Raw genomic sequence first — 23126 nt, forward strand, 5'->3', positions numbered from 1 at the left:
CTTCCCCTTTGACTTGCACCATTTTGATGAAGCCTCTATGTTACATGACTGTCCTTTAGGCAAAGAAGGCTGGATCTGACTCTCTTTGGAGCCCACCACCTTTTCTCCAAACTGAACAGAGTAAGCAATGAAGAGAAATAGGAGGCTCTTGATTGCTCCCTTCCTTTTCTGGTTTCTACTAGGGTCCTGTCCACTTTGGATTTAAATCAATGGGGGTCTTTTTTTGTCTTCAGTAGGAACTGAGTTGGGCTCATGAGAAACTAAGACCCTAAATCTGCAAATGGAACCTGGATCTCTTTGTTCAGTAGAACATAGTACGAACCATGGATGCCATTTAACCAGCTCGAACAGATTTTCAATATTTCATTTGCAGGATGAAAAATAGACTCACTGCTTCATGTAAAGGGAGATGGGTTCCTCTTGCTGCTGTTTGTCCTTTTTCTTCCTCACCTTTGTTAATTTATATTCTAATAGTAGAAATGAGACATGGAAAAGACAGTCATACAGGGCCTGATCCAAAGTCAAAGGGAGTCATTAACTCCACTGGTGCAGTATTGCTCCCTACAGTATATTCTCCAATGCTATGGTCCAGGTTAGTTTTTGATGTTTGTCCCTTTTATAATGCACTCATCACAGTGACATCTGAACAAAATTGTTCCATGTGATAGGCCTTCCCCCTCCAGTTCTTTTGGGAGATTATTCCACAGTCTAAGCCCTGGTCTACACTAGGACTTTAGGTCGAATTTAGCAGCATTAAATCGATGTAAACCTGCACCCGTCCGCACGATGAAGCCCTTTATTTTGACTTAAAGGGCTCTTAAAATCGATTTCCTTACTCCACCCCTGACAAGTGGATTAGCGCTTAAATGGGCCTTGCCAGCTCGAATTTGGGGTACTGTGGACACAATTCGACGGTATTTGGCCTCCGGGAGCTATCCCAGAGTGCTCCATTGTGACCGCTCTGGACAGCACTCTCAACTCAGATGCACTGGCCAGGTAGACAGGAAAAGAACCGCGAACTTTTGAATCTCATTTCCTGTTTGGCCAGCGTGGCAAGCTGCAGGTGACCATGCAGAGCTCATCAGCAGAGGTGGCCATGATGGAGTCCCAGAATTGCAAAAGAGCTCCAGCATGGAGCGAATGGGAGGTACGGGATCTGATCGCTGTATGGGGAGAGGAATCCGTGCTATCAGAACTCCGTTCCAGTTTTCGAAATGCCAAAACCTTTGTCAAAATCTCCCAGGGCATGAAGGACAGAGGCCATAACAAGGACCCAAAACAGTGCCGCGTGAAACTGAAGGAGCTGAGGCAAGCCTACCAGAAAACCAGAGAGGCGAACGGCCGCTCCGGGTCAGAGCCCCAAACATGCCACTTCTATGATGAGCTGCATGCCATTTTAGGGGGTTCAGCCACCATTACCCCAGCCGTGTTGTTTGACTCCTTCAATGGAGATGGAGGCAATACGGAAAGCAGGTTTTGGGGACGAAGAAGATGATGATGAGGTTGTAGATAGCTCACAGCAAACAAGCGGAGAAACCGGTTTTCCCGACAGCCAGGAACTGTTTCTCACCCTGGACCTGGAGCCAGTACCCCCCCGAACCCACCCAAGGCTGCCTCCTGGACCCAGCAGGCGGAGAAGGGACCTCTGGTGAGTGTACCTTTTAAAATACTATACATGGTTTAAAAGCAAGCATGTGAAAGGATTACTTTGCCCTGGCATTAGCGGCTCTCCTGGATGTACTCCCAAAGCCTTTGCAAAAGGTTTCTGGGGAGGGCAGCCTTATTGCGTTCTTCATGGTAGGACACTTTACCACTCCAGGCCAATAGCACGTACTCGGGAATCATTGTAGAACAAAGCATTGCAGTGTATGTTTTCTGGCATTCAAACAACATCCGTTCTTTATCTCTCTGTGTTATCCTCAGGAGAGTGAGATATAATTCATGGTCACCTGAAATAGAAATAGAGTGCTTTTCTTCAGGGGACACTCAGAGGAGCCCATTCCTGCTGGGCTGTTTGCCTGTGGCTAAACAGAAATGTTCCCCGCTGTTAGCCACAGGGAGGGGGAAGGGTTGAGGGGGTAGCCACGTGGTGGGGGGAGGCAAAATGCGACCTTGTAACGAAAGAACATGGGCTATGTATGTAATGTTAACATCAAGGTTTACCCTGAAAGAGTGTAGCCACTGTTTTATAAAATGTGTCTTTTTAAATACCGCTGTCCCTTTTTTTTTCTCCACCAGCTGCATGTGTTTCAATGATCACAGGATCTTCTCCTTCCCAGAGGCTAGTGAAGCTTAGAAAGAAAAAAAAACGCACTCGCGATGAAATGTTCTCCGAGCTCATGCTGTCCTCCCACACTGACAGAGCACAGACGAATGCGTGGAGGCAAATAATGTCAGAATGCAGGAAAGCACAAAATGACCGGGAGGAGAGGTGGTGGGCTGAAGAGAGTAAGTGGCGGGCTGAAGACAGGGCTGAAGCTCAAATGTGGCGGCAGCGTGATGAGAGGAGGCAGGATTCAATGCTGAGGCTGCTGGAGGACCAAACCAGTATGCTCCAGTGTATGGTTGAGCTGCAGCAAAGGCAGCTGGAGCACAGACTGCCACTACAGCCCCTGTGTAACCAACCGCCCTCCTCCCCAAGTTCCATAGCCTCCACACCCAGACGCCCAAGAACGCGGTGGGGGGGCCACCGGCCAACCAGCCACTCCGCCACAGAGGATTGCCCAAAAAAAAGAAGGCTGGCATTCAATAAATTTTAAAGTTGTAAACTTTTAAAGTGCTGTGTGGCATTTTCCTTCCCTCCTACACCACCCCTCCTGGGCTACCTTGGTAGTCATCCACCTATTTGTGTGATGAATGAATAAAGAATGCATGAATGTGAAGCAACAATGACTTTATTGCCTCTGCAAGCAGTGATTGAAGGGAGGAGGGGAGGGTGGTTAACTTACAGGGAAGTAAAGTGAACCAAGGGGCGGCGGGTTTCATCAAGGAGAAACCAACAGAACTTTCACACCGTAGCCTGGCCAGTCATGAAACTGGTTTTCAAAGCTTCTCTGATGTGCACCGCGCCCTCCTGTGTTCTTCTAACTGCCCTGGTGTCTGGCTGCGCATAACCAGCAGCCAGGCGATTTGCCTCAACCTCCCACCCCGCCATAAACGTCTCCCCCTTACTCTCACAGATATTGTGGAGCACACAGCAAGCAGTAATAACAGTGGGAATATTGGTTTCTCTGAGGTCTAAGCGAGTCAGTAAACTGCACCAGCGCGCCTTTAAACGTCCAAATGCACATTCTACCACCATTCTGCACTTGGTCAGCCTGTAGTTGAACAGCTCCTGACTACTGTCCAGGCTGCCTGTGTACAGCTTCATGAGCCATGGCATTAAGGGGTAGGCTGGGTCCCCAAGGATACATATAGGCATTTCAACATCCCCAACAGTTATTTTCTGGTCTGGGAATAAAGTCCCTTCCTGCAGCTTTTGAAACAAACCAGAGTTCCTGAAGATGTGAGCGTCATGTACCTTTCCCGGCCATCCCATGTTGATGTTGGTGAAACGTCCCTTGTGATCCACCAGAGCTTGCAGCACTTTTGAAAAGTACCCCTTGCGGTTTATGTACTCGGCGGCTTGCCCCATTAGCACCATGATGCATGCATTGTCAGGGCCCATGCTTTCAGAGAAATCTGTGTCCATGTCCTGATCACTCACGTGACCGCGCTGACGTCGCCTCCTCGCCCGGTATCGCTTTGCCAGGTTCTGGTGCTGCATATACTGCTGGATAATGTGTGTGGTGTTTAATGTGCTCCTAATTGCCAAAGTGAGCTGAGCGGCCTTGGTATGGCGTCCACACAGAAAAAAGGCGCGGAACAGTTGTCTGCCGTTGCTCTGACGGAGGGAGGGGCGACTGACGACACGGCTTACAGGGTTGGCTTCAGGGAGCTAAAATCAACAAAGGGGGTGGCTTTACATCAAGGAGTATTTCAGGCAGGACTTCACGGAGGGTTCCAATAAGAAATGGTGCATATTGTTCTTATTGGAACAAGGAGGTTAGCCTGGCCTCTGATTGATACATGGCTAGATTTACCTTGCTGCACCTTCTCTGTGAGTGACTGCAGCGTGACCTAGAGGAATGAGTCCCCTAGACGGGGGAGGAGGCAAATGAGTACAAAACAAATCTGGTCTATTTCTTGTTTTGATCCACTCCATCTATCTTTTACATCTTTGGCTGGCAGCAGACGGTGCAGAAGGACTGCATGCCATCCACATCTCATGGCTGCTCAGCAGAAGATGGTGCAGTAGGACTGCTAGCCATCCTCATCTCTTGCCTGCCCGGCAGAAGATGGTACAGTACGACTGCTAGCAATCCGTATCGCATGCCTGCTCACCATAAGACGCTTCAATGGGACTGACTGCAGGACTAAAGAGAATGACCTGGTCAAGTCACTCCAAATTTAGTCCCTGCGCCCATGTCTGCCCAGGCGCTCCCAGCCGACGTGGCCAGGAGTACCTCGGACACGACGAGAATGGCTACCAGTCGTACTGCACCGTCTGCTGCCAGAAGGCAATGGGTTGCTGCTACTGTGTAGCAATGCCGTACCGCGTCTGCCAGCACCCAGGAGACATATGGTGACGGTTACCTGAGCGGGCTCCATGCTTGCCGTGGTATGGCGTCTGCACAGGTAACTCAGGAAAAAAGGCGCAAAACGATTGTCTGCCCTTGCTTTCACGGAGGGAGGGAGGGAAGGGGGGCCTGACAATATGTATCCAGAACCACCCGCGACAATGTTTTAGCCCCATCAGACATTGGGATCTCAACCCAGAATTCCAATGGGCAGCGGAGACTGCTGGAACTGTGGGATAGCTATCCACAGTGCAATGCTCCGGAAGTCAACTCTAGCCTCGGTACTGTGGAAGCACTCCGCTGAGTTAATGCACTTAATGCACTTAAAGCATTTTGTGTGGGGACACACACAATCGACTGTATAAAAACGATTTCTAAAAAACCGACTTCTATAAATTCGACCTTATTCTGTAGTGTAGACATACCCTAATAGACCTTGCTCTCAGGCCATTTGTCCTGATTATTCAACCTAACTTTTCTTTTTCTTAATTTCACGCCATTACTCCGAGCCACACCTTCTGTTGTACCATTCTAAATAATTTGTTTTCCCTGTTCTTGACTATTTTCTCTCTTCCGCCTTTCTTTGGATCCTTCCTAAACTCTTACTTGTTGAGGGAATAGATAATTTATTTTCAGTGGTCTTCCACTAGCTAGCCTTGTGCTGGGCTCACGTGATCCTGGATGTATCAACTGAAAGCATTATTATGATGAAATGCTGTTTCCAGAGGCAAGGGAGGGAGAGTGGTTGCATAAAACTTGAGGCAGCTTCCAAAATATGGAATAAGATTTGAACAACACAGGGGTGGTGGCACATCACCGTGTCACTGTCTAAAAAGAAGGATATTATGACCCTGGATATGATACACAAGATAATTGTATCTACTGTATCACTTTAGTCTGTTCCCAGATGGTGGAAGATAACTTTGCATTTCTTTCAGTCTACTTAGCATGGCCTCTGGGAATCTCAAGCTTTTTGCCAAATATAACATTCCCAGTGAGTGACTGTGATATATAAAGTGGGGGGGGGGGGATAGCTCCCTTTGATGGACACCCAGCCAGTCAGTTAGCTGTAAAGTCCCTCTTGGTAGCTGTTCTTTACTTGCTTTACCTGTAAAGGGTTAAAAAGTCACCCAGGTAAAGAAAAAATAAAAGTGGGCACCTGACCAAAGGAGCCAATGGGAAGGTAGAACTTTTTAAAATTGGGAAAGAAACTTTCCCTTTTTCTGTTGTTCTCTGGGCTGGAGGGAGAGAATAGCCATGCTATAAGCAGCTTAAGCCAGGTATATCATAAATTATCAAATCATGCCTAAAACTACTTATCTGAACTTCAGATGTGTAAGTAGATCAGAATGTTTAGCTAGACTCGATTAGGGTTATTTCTTTTATTTTTTATTGGCTTGTGGACTCCTCTGTGCTAACCCCAGATGCTTTTGTTTGCTTGTAACCTTTAAGCTGAACACCCAAGAAAGCTATTTTGGGTGCTTGATTTTTGGAATTGCTCTTTTAAAATCTAGCAAAAGCCTAAGTTCCAGATATATTTTCTTTCTTTTTGTTTTTAATGAAATTTACCTTTTTTAAGAACAGGATTGGATTTTTGGTGTTCTAAGAGGTTTGTGCATGTTGTTTGATTAGCTGGTAGCCACAACTAATTTCCTTTGTTTCCTTTCTCAGTTCTTCCCCAGAGGGGGTGTGTGTGAAAGGGCTTAAGGGTACCCCACAGGGAGGAATTCCCAAGTGCTCCTTCCTAGGTTCAAAGAGAGTTTTGTGGCACTTGGGTGGTGGCAGCATTTACCAAGCTGCGGTCAGAGAAAAGCTGTAACCTTGGGAGTTTAATACAAGCCTGGAGTGGCCAGTATTTTTAAAATCCTTGTGGGCCCCACTTCTGCACTCGGGGTGACAGAGTTGGGATTCAGCATTAACAGCGACCCTGGAGGATCTTCCAGAGGTGATATTGTATGGAACTTTTCATAACCCTAAATCAGTACATACATGTCTTATGAGGTTTAAGGTTTGTTAGGTAGGGGTATTAGTGGTGGGGAAAACAAACATCCAGATAGAACAAATTACAAGAGTTTTTTTTCTTTTGTTTTTGTAACATCTTCCCTTTTTCATATCAGTATATTGTGTTTTGAACTTGGTCTTTATTGAACAATACCAACAAGGCAATCACAAAGCTTCCGTACCTCTACTTTAACCAGTTTATTCTTCTAGAACCTGCACTAATCCATGGCTTGGCTGTCTTGGGCTTTGACATGCAAAAACTCTTTACTTATTACAATGTTTGCAAATCTTGACTGGATTGTTTGGTCAAAGAAGTTGAAGAATGCTACTTTGAAGTCATGAGGATCTAAAGACATCATTTTATTACCATGTGAGTAGATTTTAATTTTAGAATTGTGGGTTTGTTTGTTTTGTTTTAAGTATATATATATTTTACTTGTTGCACCTTTTCTTCCTTATTGAGACCCATTTTACTTCTGATCAAATGTGTTTTCTTTCAAGGATATTTGAATACAATAACACGTAGCTTGTATGTGCAGAGTTTGTGTTGTGTGAAGGGCACATTGTATAATTAAAGATAATGCAACTGTCTCTCAGGTGTTGCCTACTACCTATTTCCTGAGAAACTTAATTTAGAACATCTGAATTATGGAGGTATTGGTAGCAACTCTGTAGTTGAGGCTGAATTGTGATTTCCACTTATAGCAGGACTAAATCCCTCTTTTAATCTCTGAAGGAAATTAGTCTCTGAATTTGGTACAGTATCTTTTCAAGGGACAATTGCATTTTCTAGGGCAAAATATTTCCTAACTTTTTCAGAGATAACATATAAAAATGCAAGCTCCCTCCTGAAATTTTGCTCTGACTGTCTCTCATTTCTTTAGTATTCTCTAGTTAAACAATCACAGTCCCAATCAACTCCAAAATTCTGTCTCTCTCTTCCACACATGTACATACACAGATACTGTGATAATATCAAAAAGAAAAGGAGTACTTGTGGCACCTTAGAGACTAACCAATTTATTTGAGCATAAGCTTTCGTGAGCTACAGCTCACTTCATTGGATGCATACTGTGGAAAATACAGAAGATGTTTGTTTTTATACACACAAATCATGAAAAAATGGGTGTTTATCACTACAAAAGGTTTTCTGTCCACCCACCCCACTCTCCTGATGGTAATAGCTTATGTAAAGTGATCACTCTCCTAACAATGTGTATGATAATCAAGGTGGGCCATTTCCAGCACAAATCCAGGTTTTCTCTCCCCCACCCCCACCCCACCCCCCGCCCAAACAAACCCACTCTCCTGTTGGTAATAGCTTATGTAAAGTGATCACTCTCCTTAAAATCTGTATGATAATCAAGGTGGGCCATTTCCAGCACAAATCCAGGGTTTAACAAGAACGTCTAAGGGTGGGAGAGGGGGGTTAGGAAAACAAGGGGAAATAGGTTACCTTGCATAATGACTTAGCCACTCCCAGTCTCTATTCAAGCCTATGTTAATTGTATCCAATTTGCAAATGAATTCCAATTCAGCAGTCTCTCCCTGGAGTCTGGATTTGAAGTTTTTCTGTTATAATATTGCAACTTTCATGTCTGTAATCACGTGACCAGAGAGATTGAAGTGTTCTCCGACTGGTTTATGAACGTTATAATTCTTGACATCTGATTTGTGTCCATTTATTCTTTTACGTAGAGACTGTCCAGTTTGACCAATGTACATGGCAGAGGGGCATTGCTGGCACATGATGGCATATATCACATTGGTAGATGTGCAGGTGAATGAGCCTCTGATAGTGTGGCTGATGTTATTAGGCCCTGTGATGGTGTCCCCTGAATAGATATGTGGGCACAGTTGCCAACGGGCTTTGTTGCAAGGATAGGTTCCTGGGTTAGTGGTTCTGTTGTGTGGTATGTGTTTGCTGGTGAGTATTTGCTTCAGGTTGGTGGGCTGTCTGTAGGCAAGGACTGGCCTGTCTCCCAAGATTTGTGAGAGTGTTGGGTCATCCTTCAGGATAGGTTGTAGATCCTTGATAATGCGTTGGAGGGGTTTTAGTTGGGGGCTGAAGGTGACGGCTAGTGGTGTTCTGTTATTTTCTTTGTTAGGCCTGTCCTGTAGTAGGTGACTTCTGGGAACTCTTCTGGCTCTATCAATCTGTTTCTTCACTTCCGCAGGTGGGTACTGTAGTTGTAAGAATGCTTGATAGAGATCTTGTAGGTGTTTGTCTCTGTCTGAGGGGTTGGAGCAAATGTGGTTGTATCGCAGAGCTTGGCTGTAGACAATGGATCGTGGGGTGTGGTCAGGGTGAAAGCTGGAGGCATGTAGGTAGGAATGGCCGTCAGTAGGTTTCCGGTATAGGGTGGTGTTTATGTGACCATCGTTTATAGCACTGTAGTGTCCAGGAAGTGGATCTCTTGTGTGGACTGGACCAGGCTGAGGTTGATGGTGGGATGGAAATTGTTGAAATCATGGTAGAATTCCTCAAGAGCTTCTTTTCAATGGGTCCAGATGATGAAGATGTCATCAATATAGCGGAAGTAGAGTAGGGGCGTTAGGGGACGAGAGCTGAGGAAGCTTTGTTCTAAGTCAGCCATAAAAATGTTGGCATATTGTGGGGCCATGCGGGTACCCATAGCAGTGCCGCTGATTTGAAGGTATACATTGTCCCCAAATGTAAAATAGTTATGAGTAAGGACAAAGTCACAAAGTTCAGCCACCAGGTTAGCCGTGACATTATCGGGGATAATGTTCTTGACGGCTTGTAGTCCATCTTTGTGTGGAATGTTGGTGTAGAGGGCTTCTACATCCATAGTGGCCAGGATGGTGTTATCAGGAAGATCACCGATGGATTGTAGTTTCCTCAGGAAGCCAGTGGTGTCTCAAAGGTAGCTGGGAGTGCTGGTAGTGTAGGGCCTGAGGAGGGAGTCTACATAGCCAGACAATCCTGCTGTCAGGGTGCCAATGCCTGAGATGATGGGGCACCCAGGATTTCCAGGTTTATGGATCTTGGGTAGTAGATAGAATATCCCAGGTCAGGGTTTCAGGGGTGTGTCGGATTTGATCTTGTGCTTTTTCAGGGAGTTTCTTGAGCAAATGCTGTAGTTTCTTTTGGTAACTCTCAGCCGGATCAGAGGGTAATGGCTTGTAGAAAGTGGTGTTGGAGAGCTGCTGAGCAGCCTCTTGTTCATAGTCCGACCTATTCATGATGACAACAGCACCTCCTTTGTCAGCCTTTTTGATTATGATGTCAGAGTTGTTTCTGAGGCTGTGGATGGCATTGTGTTCCGCACGGCTGAGGTTGTGGGGCAAGTGATGCTGCTTTTCCACAATTTCAGCCCGTGCACGTCGGCGGAAGCACTCTATGTAGAAGTCCAGTCTGCTGTCTCGACCTTCAGGAGGAGTCCACCAAGAATCCTTCTTTTTGTAGTGTTGGTAGGGAGGACTCTGTGGATTAATTTCCCAGACACAGGAGACTCTGGAAATTTTCAGATTAAACACATTCCTCCTATTGAGGATAAGTTAACTGAATTCCTCCAAGATTAGCTGGTGGAACGACTCGGATCCATTGTCTGATGCAGCCTCCTTGTCTGCACTGCACAGTTGGACTCTGTACCTCCACTCGTTATGTAGTGACCCTCAGCCATCCCCTGACTCGAGATGACTTTATGACCACCCCTAGCCATGGCCCTCTCCCAGTTGAGTACATGGTAAAGTTTGCCAAAAGTCATTGTCTTACGAGCCCCCTTGGGCTTGTCAGAGCAGAGCTCCCCCTTTGGGGAACATGGGAAGTTTGTCAAACACATGCTGCCTTAGTTATGATGCTTTGAGCTCCATTTGTCAGGGGAGCTCGTTTGCAAGTTTCCTTCTCTCCCTTATCCCCTATATCCTAGACCTTAACAGCAAAAGGAGGGGAAGGTGGTGAGGACAGGGAAAAGAAAGAGAAATTGCCCTTAAAGATGGGACTCTGAACTTTGCTGCTGAGGCTGGTGAATTTTCCAGTGTTTGCCAGAGGAGGAGCTCTGTTCCGATGAAGAGGAGTGAACAGGAAGTTTCTCAGGCTAATATGTCTAATGATCACACTATATGAGATCAGTGGGAGATGAGGGAGACACTGTGTGAGTTAGAAAAACTGGATGTGTCCATTGTGGGTGGCTAGAAGTGATAAGAAGTTTGTGATGGCGAAGTCTGTGAGTGTGTATGGATTTTCTGTTATGATGATTGGGTGGTCAGGCCTATAAATTAAGGTTGCCCTGGATGTTAATATAACCTCAGCTGGATACTTTCTTGATTTTTAGTTTGAGTGAACTTTAAGGAAATGCATTTGAGCAACCTTAACTCAAACCTAACCAAGCTTTATTTTTGTAGGGGAAAATAATAGGATCCAGATAGAGCCCTTGTTATTTTTGAAGTACTTTTAATCTTTATTAAAAATGAACTATAGTACTGTACTGTAACCCAGCCTCATTTGAAAAAGCATTTCAAAATGACACACCAACTGCATGTAAAACTCGCTACAGCTGAAACTGTTTTACACAGTAACATTACTACCAACCTTGCTGGAATGGGGAAAGATGCCTCTTCTTTCTATTAATGTTTTACAATGAATTCTTCTGGTGACTGAAAATGTAAGTCATGATTTTCCTTTATCTGGAGCTCTGGGCTGTCTGTGCCTATGTGCTGAAAGGCATTGATGTACTATTGAAAGAGCACCACACTGCTCATTTAATCAGCCTTGGCAGTGCATTTTACATAGAGTAGATCACATCTGACTGATTTATCACAGACTTTGAGGCATATTTTTCTGTTGGAGCAGGCATATCTCCTATTAACGGTAAAAGGAGTTATACGCATGTGTCAAACAAAACCCCTCTATTGTCTGCTTGCTGTAATGTTTCTGCAGATGCAGTCCCACCTACCGAATAAGACTGTGGGTGAGTATTTTGTTAATATGTTTTGGAGAATTAAATTTGTGTAGCAAGACCACTACAGAAATACACCATATCAATTGGTTCCTCTGGGTATCTCTAAAAGATGGATCTTTTCACACATTAATCTCCTGTACTTTATTGGGGAACATTTGGACTGGATGAATAACATTAAAGGGAATACTATTACATGCTTTAGCTACCAGACCAATTAAGTAAATACTCAGAACAATGCACCTAAGCTTTAGGCAGGTACTTTCTCCATCTCTCTGCCTGTCATTCATAAACACATTCTTTCATTAGAAGAGCAAATGGTGCATGCTTCTGCTGTATTTGAAAATTTCTGATTAGCCAGCACAGATATCTTCATACAGTTTTATATGAAACACATCTGCATGGAGCCCACACGCAGCCAGGGGTGAAAAGGATACAAGGGTTCATCTATCTAACCTATCATCTACTCAAGCTGTGCCCAGAATGAGCTGGGCACAGTCCATGTACATGGGAAGACTCTTCCCAGAGGGGTACAATCAAAATATGTGCAACATTGGTTGGTTTTTTTTTTTTATTAATTAAATATATGTCTGCTTCAACTGACTGGCCCTCAGATGGTCTGTCATTAGTTGGTCTAGCTTCTTGTAGGCCTCACAGAAGAGAAATGGGTCTTGAGGAGAGGGTAGTTGCATTGCTGATCTGTTCCTGGAGCATGTTCCATGGCTGGGGCTGTGTGGAAGAAAGAATGAAGAGAGTTGAGAAGGGAACAAATGGGTGGTCACGGCTGGTATTATTGCTGGGGACAACGGTGGGTTGAGGAACTAAAATTTCTTGCGGCCTCAGTCCAGGGGAAAACACACCTTAGATATTCAAGCTACTGAATGTATAGTGATCAGCTGATATCCAAAAGTATAAGATTTGTTTATGCAGCAAAAGTATGTCTTGTGTGCTTTCTGCAGACTATTAATTAGCCAGATAGGGATAGAGATGAGTCCTATACATTGAAGTGTGAATATTTACAAACATGTACTCATTATTCTAATGAGAGGAACATGTTGTTTCTCCCTAAATACAAAGGCCCGTATTTATGATGCAATTTGCCATTACTTGAGTGAGCCCTAGTGTGCTTGTGTGGATTGTGCTACAGAGAGCAGAGCAAGACTGGATTAGAGAGACATGGTGCTGGCGGGGAGTAAAAAGTGCCTGGCCTCACTTGAATCTAATTAGAAGAACTGTAAAAATCCTATGTCAAATTCAAAGATGTCTTCTATATTGGATCACTTTCTAGTCCTGGCATTGCTTTACCACTCCCAGAATGTTAATATTTTCCTTAGAATCTCTTAATGTATTTAATAGGGGAGGCAGTGTGTCCTAGGGGATAGAGCACTGGATTGGGACTCAGAAAACCTGGGTTATATTCCTGGCTAGGCTGCTGGCCTGCTGGGTGACCCGTGGCAAGTCATTTCATCTCTCCATGCTTCAATAAATTAGAGGATCATGATACTGACCTCCTTTGTAAAGCACTTTGGGATCAGCTAATGAAAAATGCTACATAACAGCTAGGTGGTATTATTATTGCTATTATTAATTTCCAGTTTAATTTTTAAAAGTGGGATATAATTCAGTTAAAATATTTTTAAACTAGTTTATATTAACATTTCTGCAGCCATCTCACCATTCCCTGTGGTCTTGCCTGTTTACTTTGTAAACTTAGGAAGATTGGGCCTGGGTAGTAATTGGATAGACTGCCTAGGACAATTTAGGGGCTATAGGAAGTGGGGATGATGAGTCAGTGTGCTGTTCTTCCTACTGACTCAGTACTTAACTAATATCTCATCATCTGAGTAGAGGTTACTGTTTTGGTACAGATGTCAAATCAAGGCCACATCCATTTGTGGTCATTAAAGATCACATGGCACGCTTTGCATATAAAAATGGAGGTGTTAGTCTCTGTGTCCTCATCAAATTCCATCTTGGATAATTAAATTTTATTGGCATAAATTTCCCCAGTAATTTAATTGGACAAGACATTAATCTTCACTTTCTGCCCTAAACAATGGCATAAGGGTATCTATATGTAGTCTGAAAAATGCTTTGGGAATACTCTAGATGAAAGGCGCTACAGAAATGTAAGATACTGTTTTTTATACATGTAAAGGTTTTACGAATTCATACAGAGTTTTCTAACTTAAAAACTATTGCTATGGACATTAACAAAGGCAAAGACCCATGCATTGAGACTCACCCGTTGGCAAAGAGGCCAGTTAGTGGTCTCGCTGGAGTGTCGCTTCTATGAGCTTTTGTCATGTGTAAGCCATTGTTTTATCAGGAAGGAGAGTTCCTATCCTCAAATTTTCCCCCTCTGGACTTTAGAAGTATCTTTTCTGTGACACAGCCAACATCTCTTAGGCTGCGAATAACAGTCTATGATGGCATATAAATTTGGGTGCCCATTTGGCAGCACGTCAGGCACTATCAAGTGTTTAACAGAGAAAAGTAATATTCAAATTTGAAGCTGGGCATCACTTTAGAATTGCAGAGTGCCTCAAAATAAACATGGTGAAACATCCTGACATCACTGTGACGCAATGCCACAGCACAAACATTGCATCATACATCAGGATGCCGTGGCATGCTTATGTTATGGCTCTCTGTGACTCCGTTTGGGATACATCGCCCTTCCCCATTCCTCCTAGGTGGAAAGACAACAGGAGGTGTACTTTTTGTCTCTCTCTCTCTCTCCCTCCTAATCGATTTATGGATTCTTGAAAGGAGAGGGAACATGACAATTACTGACTCCAGTTTGTTACTTAGGCCCCCTAGAAAGGGGAGCAGTTCTGTGACCAATGCTCCAATCACTGTACCTGAGGCCAAGTACAATTAAAGGAATCCATTCCAACTTGTAGACTTTGCAAGAGCTTCATGTTGTGTGCAGCAATTTGGCAGACAGCTTTAGAATCACAGGTTGAGGATCACTACCTTACATTTTTTACCAGTAAAATATAGCTGACATTGGAAGCCAAGGTGAAGAAACACCTGAAGCAAGCTTTTCTTTAGAAACAGATAAAACAGTAAAAAGAAAAGGAGGACTTGTGGCACCTTAGAGACTAACCAATTTATTAGAGCATAAGCTTTCGTGAGCTACAGCTCACTTCCTCAGATGCATCTGAGGAAGTGAGCTGTAGCTCACGAAAGCTTATGCTCTAATAAATTGGTTAGTCTCTAAGGTGCCACAAGTCCTCCTTTTCTTTTTGCGAATACAGACTAACACGGCTGCTACTCTGAAACCTGTCAGATAAAACAGTAGTCCTCTTGCCTATCACGGTATGTGGATATTGTGAAGTACATGCACTGTTTGTTAGAAGAAGTCTTTTTAAAAAGTATTCTTCTGCTTGCTTGTCAGTAACGTTCATGAGCTGCACTAATTTTGAAAAATTCAGAATGGAGTTTTGCCACTTTAGAGATAATCCATGAAAACTCTCTTCCTGCAGACAGCAATAAATCATCCCGTCCACTAAAAGCCTGGATGTCATTTAAAATTTATTGCACAGAGCTGGTAGTGGACTTAAAAGCCATTTCACGTGTCTTATTACTTCAGTCATCTAATTTATGGGTTTCAGCCACAATTGTAGTTGAAAAAGTATTTTCCTTTAACTGATCACTGATTGCTGCTTTTGCATTCATTTTTCCTTTGCACTAGATTTTTATATTTTCTATGATAATTGCAAGCATATTTTGGCATCTAGGAGAGTTTCTTTCAGTTTCAGATCTAAAGGTTTCATCCAGGCTGATGGAGATTGACTAAGCTTTACCAGCTCTTAGCTACACTTGTCAAAAGGTATCTTAGTTATTGTTAGTTGAGCAATCTTGCCCGGGGGAAGGAGAAGCTGTCAAGAGCTCCCTTGTTTAACATGAGAATCTGTGGCTCCGTGGAGGGAGTATGAAGGCAACCTATTAAACGCAGATGAGGTAAGCATAAGTAGCACACTTAACACAAAGGATGATAAGATAGTGGTGCCCTTTATGCTGTACTGCAGAGACATTTTTTCTTTTCCCATTCTGAAAACTAGTCTGAATTTACTCCCCCAGATTAGAGCTTTCTTTAATGCCAATCATTTTGATCTCCATAATGAAAGACAAAATGAATGACAAACTGGTAAACCAAATAAAAAGAACAAACAAATGTGAAAATATTACCCTTAAAATATAATGCATTTTTTTTTGTAGATTATGAGGTTTGGGGCTAAAACCCACATATTCACAGCAAACATGAATGACTCATTCTGGTAAATGAATTCTTTCTTTGTGTATTTGCGTGTATGCATATAATAGAAATGAGTGATTATTATTTTAACACCGCCCAAAAATGTGCTAGACACCTCCCAGTATAGGAAAAATGAGACATAATTCTTACCTTGAGGAGTTTATACACTAATTCTGAATGTGGCTAAATGAGGTGTGTAGTAGGACAGGAATAGTATCAGTGGTAACTTGGTTATTCAGCAAAGGTTAGAGCTCAGCATGATGGCACAAGAATTTATGTAATGAGGTAAATTGATAGAATGCATAAGTACTACACTGAGCTGGTGACTTTCCTTTAGGCATTGGAGAAGAAGTGGCCCTTCAGGGGGATTTAAGAAGAGAGGACTGTGGCCTTGTGGAACAACTCAGGAAGCAAGTTCCATGCTTGGAAGAAGGGACAGAGATGGTTGTGAGGAGAATTGGTAAAGACAATGTCAAGGTTGGCATCAGTGGCAAGGTGACATGAAAAGGAATGAAGCTAGATAAGTAGGAAGGCCCCTATGTCAAGAAGCTTGAATTTGTTGTTGTGGAGTATGGGAAGCCGGTGAAAGTGTTCAACAAAGGGCATGATACATTCAGATCTGTGAGCAGAAGATGATTTTAGTGCCTGCATTTTATATGGATAGGAGTGGGACAGTTAGAGTGTCCAGAACCCAGAGAGGAGAGGTGGTCATGGTAATTAGGATCAGATAGGGGTTATCAAACTTCATTGCACCATGACCCCCTTCTGACAACAAAGTTACTACATGACCCCAGGGGAAAGGCCTGAGCCCGAGCCCTGCTGCCCCGGGTGGAGGGAGAGGGGACTGGAGCCTGAGCCCTGCCACCCCGGATTGGGGGAGAGGGGGCTGCAGCCCAAGCCCCGCTGCCCTGGGTGGGAGTTGAGCTCAGGCTTCAGCTTCAGCCATGGGTCCCAGCAAGTCTAATGCTGGCCCTGGTGACCCCATTAAAATGGGGTCACAACCCACTTTGGGGTCCCAGACCACAGTTTGAGAACTGCTGGGGTAGGATATGATGAGGGCATGGATTAGAGTATTGCCTTTGGACAGGGAGAATAAGCTGGAGCGTAGGAACATAGTGTAAGCAGAATTGGTAAGATATAGTCCATGTCTGCAGGTGTGCGGAAAGAAAGGGAGGAAATGGAGAGGGTTTCTGAGGAAAGATCATGACTTCAACTTAACCATAACTAAAGCTGATAAGATAGAGATCGTATTTTGCATAATAAAACGTATTTAGATTCTATAACAGTGGGTGTTCTAGGTGTCTGAGAACGTAGGAGTATTCTATGCCACAGACCCAAGATGCAATATTTGGCAAGGGAGCTCTTGCTTCCTGGAGTTAGGAGCTTTGTGGTCAGCCACATGTGAGTTGAGGGGTTTTACACAGTCTTCTATTCTCAGTCACTTCCCCCCTCCCCCTCCCCCCCCCGCTGTCTCTGCTGTGGTTGTAATCATGACACACAGGCACAATCGTGCAGCAGAGACAGTTGACAGTATGTTCCAAGACTGTAATGTGTCTGTAAACTGATTGATTGTGAACAGGCCAAGACAGGGCCGTCCTTAGGATTTATGGGGCCCTATGCAGTATTACTAAACGGTGCCCCTATGCCCAACTTGGAGTACAGCCAACACCCCTGCCTGCGGAGCCCCAAAAGATCTCCCCCATTGCTGACACATACCGAACTTCGTGTGCAGCAGACGCTGCGGCAGCCTGGGAGAGAGGGACGAGGCAGCAAAGGATACCGAGCCACCCGGCCTGCCTCATGGCAGCGGAGAGTCACAGTTCCCCACAGAGACACCTGCTACCCTCTCCCTCATGTAGAATGCCCCATGCTGGCACATTCGGCTCTATGAATATGGCCCCTACCTAAGGAGACTGCAGTGCATGCTGAGTGTGTGGGAGCTGACCTGCTCTTACCTGCTGTCCCAGTAGTGCCCAAAATTTTCGGGTGCCCTAGGCAGCTGCGTATGCCACGTATGCCTAAGGATGGTCCTGGGCCAAGGACACCTCTTTTCACCCTTTCCAGCCCAAAGACACCGTTAAAGTGGAATGTGTAAAATACCCTCATAGAGATGCTTTGATTTTACTGTTGGCCATGGTTTGCAGGCTTTATGAAAATTCATAGCTAAATATTCTTCTTAGTGTATGCACAACATGCCTCAGGTGGCACGAGACCAGGATTCATCACCGTATTTGGTCTGCTGGTTGGACCATTAAGCTACCGTGGTCTGGACCGGGTACAGACTGGGAGTGCTACGTGAATGCTGATCCATGCCCCCCATAGCTATATGAGACCGCATATCATAGGTGCTGGAACTAGGGGTGCGGGAGGGAGGGAAGGGGGTGGATGCTGCAGCATCCCCTGGCTTGATGGGGTTTCCATTATATACAGGGTTTACAGTTTGGTTCAATGGGTCTTAGCACCCCCACTATAAAAATTGTTCCAGCACCCCTGCCACATATTATGCCAGGTGGAGTGGTTAGTGGTACTGTAGTAATGCCTAGACACCCCAACTGTGAGATTGTGTCCCATTGCACTAGGTACCATGTGCACACGTGGTGAGAGACTGTCTCTGCCCCAAAGAACTAGCAGTCTAAATAGACAAGACAGACAAAGGAAAGTGGGAAAAGGAGAGACAGAAGGGTGAATTGACCTACCCATGGTCAAATAGCAGGTCAATGACAGAGCCGGGAATGGACAATTCTCAAATTCTTCAGCACACATATGTGGACTTGGGCCAGCAACTTTCAGCAACAGAACAGCAACACTAAAAGGGAGTGGTAGCCAACTATCTTCTGGGCCCTGCAAAGAGGACTGAACATAGAAGTTCAATCACATAACCTAGAAACCTAGGCCCATTAGAGATGCAGTATTTGCAGGGAATGGATGTTAGGGGCCTGTAAATGTTTATAGAAGTTTTAGATAAGCATTCTAACTTCTGGATGCTTATCTGAGACTCTGTGCTTGTTTAGCAGTTAGTTCATCCCTTTCATTAGTGATTATTTTGACGGGACTGAATTTTAGTCACTTCAAGTGGCTAAAGTCTTGTTCATTCTTTTGGAAGTATTAACAGGTTTACAAATCCTTGCCATGTAAATATCAGAAACAAGACAATTATTACAACGGTAAGCTGTTGTTTAAAGAGACATTATACAGGAATATAGTAATCAGATGTCTGCTTAAGAGGTCTGAGCGTCACTACAACACTATGCCATGTCCTTTCTAGTGATTTTATAAAACTGTGTAATCAGAGATGTCACTCATTTAACAGACCCAGCATGTCCATCAAATGTTAATGTACAAAAATATTGGACAGGTGTGCTGGCTTTTTGCAAGTGAATGTACTTGGAGTGTTCAATATCATGACTGATAATCTTCTGAGCTGGTCTGTGACTTTTTAAAGACATTCATATTCAGATTTTAATGGCCTCCACTGAAGTGATTCTGATTATAGCTTCAGGTGGAAGGAATAGCATCCATTAGCACCCTTTTCTGCACACAGTGTGACTTCAAAATTAGTAACTTTCCACAAATGTTGGATGCATTTGCTGTGATCTGTTTGTTTATTTTTTTTAAATCAACTATATGCACAACCTCAAATTGTAGAAAGGAAATGATATTTTGAACTCTGAAATGTTTTTGAGAATGAATGAAAACAAAAAACATGGGTTTTTAAAGGATTTTCTTTGTTTGCAATAAAGACCTGGTTCATTCCACATACAGGAGTATGGAATAATCAAATTTAGGCAATGGATGCTTGGATTCCAATTTCTGGAATAATCTCATCTATGTTCGCTATGTGGAGCCATTGCATGAACTCTGGATCCACTAGAGCTCTGCAGCCATGGAAACTAATACACATTCTCTGGGGAAAAAAGGAACCCACCTAATGTAGTCTTCTAGATGCTCTCATATTCCCCAAGGTCTGTGAGGAAAGGGACATATTTCCTCCTCCACATGAGTGACAGGCAGCCTGGGGAACCTTACAGAGACTGTCTGAAAACATTATCCTGGTGAACAGCTCTGAAAAGTGCTTTTATCCAAAGAAAGAAGATGGTGGCCTGAAATAGAAAAAAAAAGTACCTTTCACATCTTGTTTTAAAAAAGAGCTCCATATGATAAAATAATTGTAAAATTACTTAGCACTTTTATAGCACAATGTGCAAAGGGCGGTTCTTAATCCTCACAACTCCCCTGTGATGTACATAGATAAATATAATTATCTCCATTATCCACATGGGGAGTCTGGAACACAGGGGTGTGGTGACTTGCTCAAAGCTACACAGAAAGTTAAGGGGAGGGCCAACATTAAAACTTGGGAATTCTTTACTTCCAACCCATTGATCATTCCTCTAGACTGCCCTGCCTGTCTGACAGGAAAGGGATGGGATCCTTCTAGCTCCTACAATCACATAAGGGTTTCTAACCCCTTAGGGCTGCCATAACTCTTGTCTTCAATAGTTTTAGTACACAACAAAGAGAGCGGGTCATGGAACCATAAAGGGCTGGTGGATGGGACGCTCTGTGGCTCCTGTCTTCACAGATGGTGTGGATCCCTTCGACATACATTTGCACATGGCCTGACTATCCTCAGGGTTGGGTGGCTTAGTGGATAGCCAGATTGAGTGGTGCTTCCATACCCATTTTCAATGTGTAAATTGGCCGGAGGATATAGCTCTGACAGATCAGTGGCTTTAAACCCAGAATGCACATTTCCACATTAAAAACAGATTTTTGGAACTATGTATATTTTACCACTTATGACTCTCAAACACAGATATAACAAGGAAGTGATGTAGAGTTTGACTCCCAAACATTCATTACGTCTTAATTTCCGTGAATCAAAGACAATTCAAAGAAAAACAGTGTATAGCAGTATTCTGACTCCTAAAAGGCATGTTTTCTGCTGCTTATGCCACCCAGGAAGCTATGTAAACTGACAGCCGGGGTTGGGAAAAATACATATCCCGAAGCTTGATATCAGACTTCTGCAGATTCTAAGCACCACCTGTGTATATCTGTGGATACTGGAGTACATCCAAGAAGAGACTGAGGAGAGAGACAAAAAAGAGATGATCACAACAGCAGGAGGAGGCAGTAGAACCAATTCAGTGTTTAGATGACAGTGTTGTGGAAAGTTTGCTTTACAAATCCACTGCTGTTTAGAAAGCTGATGCTGTAATACAGAACACAGCACTGGAAGTCCCAAGATGGCAAAAGATTAATCAGCTTGGATTAGGTTTTTAACAGCTTCTTGTTGATTTTTTTTTCATCACATACATAACAGCATGCAAATACAAACAAATTAGTTAAATATTAACATAATTTTTAAAAAAGAAAATAAATAGCAGCACATGCCAGAGCTCCTACATCTAACAATGAAACAATGTTATCAGTTCCAAAATCAGTTCAACAGAAATGATTTTGAAAGAGTGGGAAAAGGTCATAATTAGTTAATACTTATATAGAGCCATCAGTTTTTGTGGAGCCTTACAGAAATAAGAGAAATCTCAGTCTCTTTGGAGAAGAGTTTACACTATAAGGACCTGGGCCTGAGCAATTAACATAGCTGTTTATGTCAAGAGAGGTATGATGATTTACACCCGCTAAGGATCTGGCTTGTACTGCAAGCATTACATAGATTGCTTTTATTGCATTTCTTACCATTCACACCTCAGCATCATATTCTCGCTCCAGCTGGCCAAAGTCTTCCTCAAAGATTCAGATTTTTAAATTGATTTCCATCATCCATGGTCATGTCCTCTGTGTGCGCTTTCTGTGAACATTCCTGCAATCAAGTTTTGATAGCACAAATATCATCTGGAAGAAAATTTGAAAGATGCACATGCCATTTGAGGAGCCAAATTTTGAATCTGCACGCGCAATTATTTGTGCCACAAGTGATTGTGCACTCATTCATTCTGGAAATAGAAATAATACCAGATGACCACTCACAATTATCCAACAGAATAGCAATTATTGGACAGTGCATAGAGTTAAAAAATGTTGCCCTAAAATTGGTTGAGTGCTTACAGAAGAACTTGAAGGAATTGTGATTCACTCATAGAATTTCCATGAGCAGAAGAGGCTAAATTCATCCAGTAAATGGCTCATTGTGAATTATGTGCTCAGCTCTGTTTCTATTTGGATCCCATAATTAGACTAGGAATTGAACAAACCCTTTATAACATTAGTGTAGCTTATTACTTGACTGGATTTAGTTTCTGCTATTTCCCCTTGGTTTTTGTTTTTAAAGCAATATTTGTTACAAGAATCAATATCTTTCCATTTGCTGATCTCTTTACAATCTTTGCCAGGAGATGGGAGGTATGGAAATGAGACCACCTTCTCTGTAGTGTATGGGCTGTTCTTCTTTGACCTTGTCATTAAAAGAGAGTCGATATGTTAACTTCTCTCTTCCATGAGGCCGGAGAGGCACACAGGCAAAGTGGATTGGAAGACCCACAGCCATGCAGCTCAGCACACAGCAAATTGCTAATGAACCTATATTTCAGTTTAAAGTACAAAGTATTAACAAAAAATAAAATGCTCTCTGTGCTTTGTTTCCTGCTCTCCCTCCCATTTTTCCTCCGCTCCAACACATTTAATTAGAAAATCTGATGCAGCCAGAGATGTTATCTGCCGTAGTGTGTGTGTTTGTGAGGAATGCATTCTTTGACATAGCTGATAAGCATTCTGTGGTGCGGGTAGTTAATTGGTAGTGAAAAGGAAACGTCTGGACTAGCATATGAGAAGCTTCCTAACTGTTTCTCCTGCCGCTGGTCTCACTGGCAGTAGGTTCATGAGCCAAGGGGGTGTGTGGTGGACCCAGTACTTAGAAGGTCCTGCCAATACTGCCGTCCCTCTAGCAGGACTGCACCTTTGGAAACAGTTCTAAGTCCCCCCATCTTTCTTTTAAGGAAGCAGGAATGGGAATAAAATACAGTGATCCCAAACATGTAGGGTCAAATCCTCTCCTTGGCCCACATTAGTCAGCAAATATTTTGAGAACAGGATAAGGGGAAAGTTGATTTTATTGCGATTTTCCCTGCTAAAGCCAAATAAAGCTCATTTTAAAACAAACTGCAGTGGTTTGGGTTAGTTGAAAGACGTTGTCAATGCTGGCAAACCCAATATTGTCTCTTCTTGTTATTTACTTTGTGTAGCAGACGTGTGCGTTGTGCAGTCTGCTATTCCCTGATGTGCTCGGCTGCACCATTCTGGTGAACTGGTAGCAGTCAAATTTCCAAGATCCCTGCACTTTAGAAGAGATCAAAGCAG

General features: G+C 43.5%; 1 long non-coding RNA gene across 1 annotated transcript; it reads right to left on the reverse strand.

The window, feature by feature from the left end:
- Nucleotides 1-11954: 11954 nt before the first annotated feature.
- Nucleotides 11955-21580, reverse strand: LOC311515723. The gene is made up of 3 exons (XR_014710210.1): nt 21510-21580; nt 19732-19906; nt 11955-12271 (listed from the first exon to the last, which is right to left on the reverse strand). It is a non-coding gene; the product is annotated as an uncharacterized lncRNA (long non-coding RNA).
- Nucleotides 21581-23126: the final 1546 nt, after the last annotated feature.

This window comes from Lepidochelys olivacea, assembly GCF_965140295.1.
Source record: "Lepidochelys olivacea isolate rLepOli2 genome assembly, chromosome: 2".
NCBI lineage: Eukaryota > Metazoa > Chordata > Testudines > Cheloniidae > Lepidochelys > Lepidochelys olivacea.